The sequence below is a fragment of the Chrysemys picta genome, chromosome 1 (genome assembly GCF_011386835.1).
Source record: "Chrysemys picta bellii isolate R12L10 chromosome 1, ASM1138683v2, whole genome shotgun sequence".
NCBI lineage: Eukaryota > Metazoa > Chordata > Testudines > Emydidae > Chrysemys > Chrysemys picta.
In genome coordinates this window covers 298,681,559-298,691,935 of record NC_088791.1, presented here as the reverse complement: position 1 = coordinate 298,691,935, position 10,377 = coordinate 298,681,559, and the positions used below count along the sequence as shown (strand labels likewise).

General features: G+C 54.7%; 1 long non-coding RNA gene across 1 annotated transcript; it reads right to left on the bottom strand.

The window, feature by feature from the left end:
• Window positions 1–1,997: 1,997 nt before the first annotated feature.
• On the bottom strand, window positions 1,998–10,126 carry LOC135980876 (uncharacterized). The gene is made up of 5 exons (XR_010597792.1): window positions 9,654–10,126; window positions 8,370–8,483; window positions 3,533–3,943; window positions 3,295–3,399; window positions 1,998–2,928 (listed from the first exon to the last, which is right to left on the bottom strand). It is a non-coding gene; the product is annotated as an uncharacterized LOC135980876 (long non-coding RNA).
• Window positions 10,127–10,377: the final 251 nt, after the last annotated feature.

Below are 10,377 nucleotides of genomic sequence, written 5' to 3'. Positions count from 1 at the left end.
CTTACCTTCTAAACAGGGACGTCAGTTTTCTAGTAAAATCAGGAAAAAGAAAGGAGAAAACTCAAAAGAGGTTCCTCCTGGCGCTCACGTACGTGACCCCTAATACTCTCTCAGTCCTCAAAGAGAGACCTCGAGAAGGAGACTTGCTGAAGGAAAGCTACAGGGGACTCAGAGGTTTCCCTGGTCCTGCGCCCCTGTCCTGCCTGGCTGATGTCAGCATCTCTCTGTGAGGTCACCACCTTTGACCAATAGGCGGAGGTCCTGCAAAAGGCCTTTGTGATGTCACTGTCACACCCACCCATCCCCTGCAGTGCTAATGTCCTGCCACAGGCCAGACCCTTTGGAGGTTTGAGCTACTCTCTGTGGATCACCCCACTCAATGAGTGTTCATTCTAGGAAGCAAGCCGGCTAGACAGTAAAACAGCAGAGGCTGCTCCCAATGCTACACTCGGTTTCTCAGAAATGAGTAGAATTTATGGGCAGAAGAGACAGTTAGAGCACCTAATCTGATCCCCTACATATCACAGGCCTTTCTGCACCATATGGGGCAGGCAGAGCTCTGCCTGGGCGCAGGGGGAATGGGATGGGGGTAGATCAAGGAAAGAGGGGAGGGGAATGGGTGTGAGGGAAAGAGCTCCTGTCCCAGATGAAGGAATTTGGGGGCAGAGGAAAGGACCCTGCTCCACAGAGAGGGGAGAGGGTTTCTGTGAGTGCCAGGGGGCTCCATTTCCCCTTCCACTAGCTCCCCATTTACAGAGAGCCAGAGCAGTACCTGCAGCAGAGAGCGGGAGTTGCTGGTGTCCTGGGAGGCACAGGCCCTGCAGCTCCTCGGGCACCTGGCGCAAGTGCCGCATGATACGGAGCTGGCGCATCACATTGGCCGTGACGTCCTCCTGCTGCAAGGGAATGAGAACCTGTCTGAGACTCAGACGCCTCCGAGGAATCAGGGGGGATTAACGGCCCCTGGAACCAGCAGCATTTCCACCCAGCCTCTGCCCACCTCTGAGGGATGGATTTCCCCTCCTGACCCCCAGGATGGAGTCTTGTTGTCCTTCCTAGTGACCTCCAGTGGCAACCCCCTTCCTTGTACGGGGAGCTCCTGCCACTTCCCCCTCAGTGCCCCTGACAGCTGTTCCACCTCCAATCCACAGCTCAAGTTCTCAGACCCCTCTCCTCCAGCCCCATGCAGGTTGGGTAGGGAGGGGACTGTAGCGGGGGGGGGGGGCAGGAGGGATTCTGGCAGCAGTGAAGTGGGATGTGGGGAGGTTGAGACCTTTCCCCAAGTCACCCCAGCCAGTAATGCTGAAGCCGCAGGATGGCAGCCCTGGTGAATGGGACGGATCGGCAGCCCCTGCTGACTAGGGTTACCATACGTCCGTTTTTTCCCGGACATGTCCTGCTTTTCGGCAATCAAACCCCCGTCCGGGGGGAACTGCCGAAAAGCCAAACATGTCCGGGAAAATGCTGGCCGGGTACTTCCTCTCCCGCGGCTGCTCTGCTCCGCTCCTCCCCTCTCAGACTTTAAGAGCCGAGCTGCCCGAGCCAGCGCTACTTGCTTCGGGCAGCACCCCCCCTTCCTCCAGACCCCGAGCCGCCGGCCAGGCACTTCCCTTCCCGGGCTCCAGCTGAGCTGCTCCGCTCCTCCCCTCTCAGACTTTAAGAGCCGAGCTGCACGAGCCAGCGCTACCGGGTGGGCGCTTCCCCTCCCGTGCTCCAGCTGCACTGGGGAAGTGCCGGCCGGGGGCGCAGGGGTCTGGGGGCTGCACGGCAAACCGTGAAGCCGGTAGCGCTGTGGCAGCCCTCTCCCCATGGCTGGGAGTGGGAGGGAGGAGGGGGCGGAGTTAGGGCGGGGAAGGAGCGGAGTTGGGGCGGGGGCTAGGGGTGGGGAAAATGGGCGGGGGCCAGGGCCCGTGGAGGGTCCTCTTTTTTTATTTATTAGACATGGTAACCCCTACTGCTGACTGAATCCTCCTGTTCTCTCCAGAAACGGGTCCAGCCTTGCCAGCAGCAGGGCAAGCGTCCCCTGCCCATGTGCCTCAGCCCTGCCTGGTCAGACGCCATCACCCGTCAGTCCTTGGCCTCCCAGGCTGCCAGTGATGGGAGCAACTCTGGGTGGTGGCTCGGGTGACACAGACACCAGACCACTAGGAATTGGGTGCGGCCCTGTGGGACAGGAGAGTCTCGCAGAGGGCACTTGGGGGACTCTCCTGCCCTTCCCAAGAGCGATAGCACCCTGTCCTAAGAACATAAGTCTGGGATGAGGCAAAGCTTGTCATTAATTAGCCTGGCTAAAGAGCTGGGCTGGAGCTGCTCCGGGGACAAGCTGGCTCGCTCCTGCTCATGGAGGTGAATTCATCTCCCTTCCCAGGAGCACCTGCTCTCCCTTTCATTCCCCACCAGGCTTCTTGTGCCAGGCCAGCCGAATGGCCACAGGATGGGAATGAGGCCTGGGCCGCGCCCCAATCTCCTGAGTCTAATGCAGCTGCTCACCTTGTTCCCCATCAGCTGCTGGGTTTCCCCCAGGAGGGAGTAGGTGACAGGGAGAGACACACACACACACACACATTTGTCCTTCTGGTTGCAGGGCTTGTGTCCTTCCAATCCCATTGGTGGCTGCACAGTGGGCAGAGTCCTCACTGCGTGCCCGGCCCAACAGAATTGCAGGGCGTGGTGTGGAACACAGAAAGAGATAGAGAGACTCATCCTCCAGCCGGGGTCAATCTGAGAGAAATTGGCTGGGGTCCCAGTCTCACTCTTCTAGCGGGTGCCATTTCCCAGCTGGGTTCCTTACTCCTCTGGTGCAGCAGCAGCTGGTAGAGCCGGTAAACCCCCTCCCCTGGCCTGCCGGCTGATGTCCTTGGCTGGGTCACTGACGGACAGAGCTAGCTGTGCCATGTGGTGACCCATCCTGGGGAATTCCGCTGAGTTCTAATGGACGGGAGAGGGAGAGGGGACTCCATCAGCATTTTCCTGTCAGCTCCCAGTCCCCCCCGGGCCAGGACTCTCCTTCCCCTCAGCCCCTCTGCAGGGCCCTCCATGAGGACTTGCTTCCCCAGCTGCTCCAGGATGACAGGGAGGCATGAACCTGGAGCACAGTCCCCTTAAAAGCCCAGAGTCACCACTTAACTAGGACAAGAAGAACTTGACTCAAGCCAGGCTCACTCTCTGCTCTGACTCTGCCTCCCCAAGAGGAACACTCCTAACCCACAGCCCCTGCAGCAGCAGATCCTACAGCCCGTCGGAGCCAGATCACCTACGCCTGGAGTCAGGAAGCTGGGGTCAGAGGTCACTTACGTCAAACTCAGGGAGGGTGATGGTGAATCTGAGCAGGGCAGTGCTGCTCTTAACGGCCCTGGCTCTCTCTCGCGGCACCGTGGACACGATCTAGTAGTTAATGTGCTGTGGGGAAAGGAGGCATTGCACTGACTGCCCTGACCAAGGATGCCCACTTGGGGCCCGGCTAGGAGGACAGACTGGAAAATGGATCTAAGAGTGAAGGTAAAATTGTCCCCACCTCTCTCATCGGGCTTACCTCCAAGATGTACTGGAGCCTGTCGGTGTCTGGGGACTCTGCCAGCAGGTTCCCCAGCATGGCATCCAGGAGGTCTGGCAAGACCCTAGGCAGATCCTGAAAGCAAGGGAGAGCCATGGGTCAGAGTTAGGGAAAGTGGGGCTACACCTGCCACAGGATGGGAAGTGGGGTCTCTGGGAAACACTGGTGAGACCCCCAAACACATATCCTGGCCTCTCTCATTCACATCCCACTGCAGGCAATTAGCAAGGACTCATGGCAGGATGACAGCTGGCTCTTCAATCCATGACTTTAGCATGATCTACCTGCACTTGGGTGGTGTCCTTCTCCATGCCCAGGGTGAAGACGGCGTGCAGGGCAGCTCGGAGGAGGTGGGTCTCCAGCTCTGGCTCCACGGCAGGTGTCATAGTGCTGGCAAGAGAGAGGAGCCGGTATTAGACTGTGCAGTGCGGGGATGGGACTGGCACCAACACGCAGGTGAAACTGCAGGGAAATAGGCACAGGCTGGCGAGAATGGAAACTGAGGCACCGAGCCAGGGAATGACAAGGCCAAGGTTTCTCAGACAGACAGTGGCAGGGCAGGAATAGCCCCTGTTCCCTGGACCCTGCTGCCCCTCCTGTATCTGATCCTGGGAGTGAGCCTCTCCCCAAAGCCGTTGCAATGTTACTGGAGTGAAAAGAACAGCCCAGCCAGGAGAGAGTGACCCTTCCCCGCACCTCTGCCAGAGGAGCCACCCTTGGGCGGTGACCTGGGAGTGGGAGGGGCAGTGACTCCCAGCCCTGCGCCTGAGTTTCCTATTGACCTGTGGGACTTTGGGTAAGTTGCTCCCCGCTCTAGGCTCTGTCCCCAGCAGTCAAATGGGGATTTCATACTTTCCCACTATTGGAAAGTGCTGGGAGAATCCCCCAGCAAAAGCTGCTCTGACAGTGCTAAGCAGCATCTGACCATTAGAGGTCGGAGCGCACTGCCCAGGAGAAGGAGTGTTTGGTTCTGGGCTGTTGGAGTACGGGCTTGCAACCATCTGTGCACACATATTATACTAATTGCATCTAGACCACATCTCCCTAGTTTGTTTGTGAGAATGTCCTTATTAACACCAAGATGGATCACATCTACTGTTTACTTCACTAGGCCCGTAACCCTGCCAAAGAAGGAGCTAGGATTGGTTTGGAATGATTTGTTCTTGACAAGTCCATGCTCACTAGTCCTAAGAACCAAATTGTCCTGTAGGTGCTGACAAACTGATTGTTTAATAAGGGGTTCCAGTATCTTTCCAGGTATGTTAATGGATGGGAAGACGTTCTTTTTCAGGGATCTCTGACGAGAACTGGGGCACAGCACTTAGTTTGTTGAGGCCATAAAATGGAGACAGGCACCTCTTCTCTTCTCCCAGCACCCCAGATACCTAAAAGGGTGGGACTCACATCCCTCAATGGGCTTAAAAAAGACAATGGTTACAATGTGGCCCCAACCATTTCTGGTTTCTGCAGACTAGATGTTTTAGCAAAGTTTAGAATTCCTTGGTGCTCAACACTGTGAAACTCCCCTTTCTCCTTCACAAAGGGCTTTAACGCCCCTTATCTCACCCAGGCTCTCGACTGCCCAAAGTTGGAGAATTGTCCCTGTTCCCACTGCAGAGCACCCCCCACGACACACACACAGAGTCCTCCTGGTGGTGGGAGGGGAACAGAGGAAAGGACAGAAGACTTAAGAGATGAAGAGAAAGGAGGAAGGGATGGAGGAAAAGGTAAAACAAAAAGAACAAACCCTAATGTCCCCAGTGATTCTAAGGGACAAAATCCCAGGTGAGGAATAAAATTCGACCACCTTAAGCTAGTGTTTTCCATGCCTAGAATTCAGCTGGCGCCAGATGCATCAGACTGAACAGGTTCCAAACCTCTCGGAGGCTCTTACCTTCTAAACAGGGACGTCTGTTTTCTAGTAAAATCAGGAAAAAGAAAAGAGAAAACTCAAAAGAGGTTCCTCCTGGCGCTCATGTACATGAACCTAAATACTCTCTCAGTCCTCAAAGAGAGACCTCGAGAAGGAGACTTGCTGAAGCAAAGCTACAGGGGACTCTGAGGTTTCCCTGGCCCTGCGCCCCTGTCCTGCCTGGCTGATGTCAGCATCTCTCTGTGAGATCACCACCTCCCCAGCACCTTTGACCAATAGGCTGAGGTCCTGCAAAAGGCCTTTGTGATGTCACTGCCATACCCACTCCTCCCCTGCAGTGTTAATGTCCTGCCACAGGGCAGACACTTTGGAGGTTTGAGCTACACAAAGAGGAGATACTTAGATCTCAAAAATTAGATAAGATGTTTCAGTCTGAGCTAAGTAGGTGCTGCTTTTAACAATTGCAACATAATAAAATACAAATAAAATAGACTATTTCAGCCATTCTATTATGTCCTAATCTGATCTGAGTAAACAGGATAGGACACCTCATCTTATGCACTGCTCCTAGTGACACTCTCCAATAGATCCCCATTCTCCACCTGCCGGGAGGTAAATAGGGCGGATTGTTATCCCTACTTGAAAGAGGGAGAAGCTGAGGCTGAGAAAGGAGAATTGACTTGTCTTAGGTCACACAGCCAGTCCGTGGCAGAGTTGGGAATAGGACCCAAGAGCCCTGATTTTCAAACTAACCATCGGATCTTGAATTTCAGACATTGAATGACCTGAATAAAGTGCTCTCAAGTGAGTTCCAGACCAGCAAGAGTTCATAGTAATTATTCAGCAAGTATTTTAGGAGAACTGGAATGTTAGAGAAAATAATGAACTGCAGAGACGCAGCAAAATTTGTCGAACATATGACTGGTTATGACTATTTACTTGGTCTTAAAAGAAAACAACAGGGACCTGAGTCTCCTCCCTGTCAATAACCCCCTGCTCAGCCAATCAGGGTAGAGACCGAGGGGCGGGAGGATGAGGGTTCTCACCAGAGAGCCCAAAGGATGGCCCAGGTCACCGCTGGGGATCACTGTCTGAGCACTATTTCAGCCCCACATTTTTCGGTGGACCTCCCACAATGGGAGTTGTAGAGCAACCCCCATGACACACACACACCCCTCCTGGTGGTGGGAGGGGAACAGGGAAAGGACAAAAGAAGTAAGAGATGAAAAGAAAGGAGGGAGGGATAGAGGAAAAGGTAAAAGAAAAAGGACAAACCTTAATGTCCCCAGAGATTCTAAGGGACAAAATCCCAGGTGGGGAATAAAATTTGGCCACCTTAAGCTAGTGTTTTCCATGCCTAAAATTCAGCTGGAGCCAGATGCAGCAGACTGAACAGGTTCCAAACCTCTCGGAGGCTCTTACCTTCTAAACAGGGACGTCAGATTTCTAATGAAATCAGGAAAAAGAAAGGAGAAAACTCAAAAGAGGTTCCTCCTGGTGCTCACATACACGAACCCAAATACTCTCTCAGACCTCAAAGAGAGATCTCGAGAGGAGACTTGCTGAAGCAAAGCCACAGGGGTCTCTGAGGTTTCCTTGGCCCTGCGCCCCTGTCCTGCCTGGCTGATGTCAGCATCCCTCTGTGAGGTCACCACCTCCCCTGCACCTTTGGCCAATAGGCCGAGGTCCTGCAAAAGGCCTTTGTGATGTCACTGCCACACCCACCCCTCCCCTGCAGTGTTAATGTCCTGCCACAGGGCAGACACTTTGGAGGTTTGAGCTACTCTCTGGGGATCACCCCGCTCAATGAGTGTTCATTCTAGGAAGCAAGCCGGCTAGACAGTAAAACATCACAAGCTGCTCCCAATGCTACACTCGGTTTCTCAGAAATGAGTAGACTTTATGGCCAGAAGAGACAGTTAGAGCATCTAATCTGACCCCCTGCATATCACAGGCCTCCTGTCTATCACAATAGCTACTTTTGGGGCAAACACATTCCGGAAAGGCATCTAGTCTTTATTAATGACATCAAGAGATGGAGAATCCACCACTTTCCTTGGTAGCTTCTTCCTGTGTTCAATCATCCTCGCTGTTGAATATTTGTGCCTTATTTGTCATAGGAATTTGTCTCTTTTCACCTTCCAGCCATTGGGTCTTGTTCTGCCTTTCTCTGCTAGACTAGAGAGCCCTTTAATCCCCAGTATTTTCTCTCCATTAAGGCACATCAACACTTCAATGAAGTCCCCTTCAATCTTCTTTTGATAAGCTAAACAGGTTGAGCTCTTTCAATAGCTCACTAGAAGGCATTTTTCTCCAGCCCTCAGAACATTTGGTGGCTCTTTGCTGCCCCAGCTCCAATTTCTAGGACCATCTTTTTCAAAGGAGGACACCAACACTGGAGGCAGTATTCCAATAGCAGTCTCACTGCTGCTGTGTCACCTCCCTATCCTACTCACGGCTCTGCTCCTTCGTCTAATGATGGCTTTAGCCCTGTTCACCACAGCATCACACTGGGAGCTCATGTTGAGTGGCTTCTCCACTCTGGCCCCTAAATCCTTTTCAGAGTCACTGCTATCCTGGATACACGTCCCCATTCTGGAGGTGTGGCCGGCGTGCCTTGTTGCCACGCATAGGACCTTGCATTGGGCTCTGCTCAAACTTGTTTTCTTTGAATGGGTCCAGCTGGCCGAATGAGCCAGATCGCTCTGTATCACTGCCCTCTCCCCATCAGGAATTACCACTCTGCCTGTATTTTGTCACCCCCCAATCTTATCCGCAGTGATTGTATGTTTTCTCCCAATTCATTGATAACAATTATTTTAAAAAATTAGTCCTTGAGAGCTTCTTCAGACCCTTAGTACCCAGGACCTGCTCCCCACATCACAGTGAGAAATGCTGTCCAGCCCTGCTGGTACATAGGGGATAAGCACAGAACAAACGTACCTTTAGGAGCTGTGTTGTCCATAGGCTCTGAACAACATGTGGGGGTCAGCAGATTACAAACGCACGACAGACCTGTAGTGTAGACAGGTCCCAACTGTGTCTCGGTTTCCCACCCTGTAAAATGGGGAGAACAAACAAAACCTTGATTAGCTCCATTTGATAGCTGGGGAAACCGAGGCACCCAGCGGTGCAGAGACTCGCTCATGGTCCCAAAGCCAGGAATAGAAAACGGTAGATCTGATAGCCAGGCCTGGGACCTAACCCTGGTTTTCCTGGCCTTGCTGCTCTAAGTTTAGTCACAGCCTCCATGTCTTTTCCCCCGTGTCCCTTAACCCCACGTCACTGCAGAAGAGAGATTTTCTGGTAGCCAGCTGGCTCTCCTGCATGTGGATGTCGTTCCAAAAGACATGCTCTGGCTCAGTCCCATGCTATGGTTGGCTGAAGGAACCACTTGGTCACATTCTAGGCCCTGAGTTATACAGGAGGGGCGACTAGATGCACATAATGGTCCTTTCTGACCTGAACCTCTATCAATCGCTACATTTTCTGCTGCTAGGAAGAGAACTCTGGACCTATTTTCTCTCATTCACTTTCAGTCGGAATAATTTCAATCCAGGCCAAAGGATTTCCTCTTCCATTGTGTCTTCAGCACCTTTGCGAGCAACCAGTTACTGTTACCCACAGGTTTCCAGTTTCAACCTGTCCCAGGGTGAGATGGCCAGGAAAGGGGTTGGAGCTCAACTGCACCTGGCCCAGGTGATGCAGCTCCCTAGGGTGAAGGGAATAAGTGTGGGGGTCACGTGACAAGACGCAGCCTGTGATTAGGACCCAGGCCTGCTGAGAGATAGAAGGGCAGCCTGTGCTCAGCCAGGAGAGAGACCCCAAGGGAAGCAGGCATGGGAGGGGCTTGGAGAGTCCTTTAAAGGTCAGGGACAAGCTGGGAAGGGGCCAGGTTGAGCACTAAGGACCAGGCCCTAGGAGGGAAAGACAGGGCAGTTTAGGAGATGGGGCAGATAGTCCAGTTGGTTTCGGCTCCCAGGACCAGACACCCAGAGGTGAAGGTGATTGTCGGGGCTTCTGTCCTTCTTCCCCAGTGTAGATTTGATAGTGGAGAAGACTGATGCTGTAAGGGGGAAGTGAGTTACCCCAAGGTCACCCAGTGAGTTTATATCACGAATGCATACTCGGAAGGATCCAATAGAAACATGGATTTTCCAGTCTCTTCTTTCTAGGAGTCCCCAGGGCTAAGGTAAAACCCCTGCTGCCCCTCCCCATTCTGCTCACCTCCAAGATGTGCTGGAGTTTGTCTGTGCTGGGGGGTGCTGTCAGCAGGATCGAGAGCTCGTCATCCATGTTCTCGGCGCAGGCCTTGCTCAGAGCCTGCCAGCGGAGGGAGACCAGGGGTCAGGAGCCTGCATTAGCACCCGTGTGCCATTGATCAGGAGCTGGCTGAGGTAAGTGCCGCCTGGCTGGAGCTCGCACCCAGAAACCCTGCCCCAGGTTGGAACCCCCTCCCACACCCAAATTCCCTCCCAGACCTCACACCCGGCACCCCAACCCCCTGCCCCAGGTCGGAATCCCCTCCTGTACCCTAATCCCTCCCAGACCCCACACCCCCACCCGTAGGGTTACCATACGTCCGGATTTTCCCGGACATGTCCGGCTTTTGGGGGCTCAAATCCCCGTCCGGGGGGAAATCCCCAAAAGCCGGGCATGTCCGGGAAAATCGGGAGGTCAGCCGGCCCGCGGGGAGCCGGTCAGCCGGGCTGGCGGGGAGCCGGGCCGGCGGGGAGCCGGGTCGGCCGGGCCCGCGGGGAGCCGGGCCGGCGGGGAGCCGGGTCGGCCGGGCCGGCGGGGAGCCGGGTCGGCCGGGCCCGCGGGGAGCCGGGCCGGCGGGGAGCCGGGTCGGCCGGGCCCGCGGGGAGCCGGGCCGGCGGGGAGCCGGGTCGGCCGGGCCCGCGGGGAGCTGGGTCGGCTGGGCCCGCGGGGAGCCGGGCCCGCGGGGAGC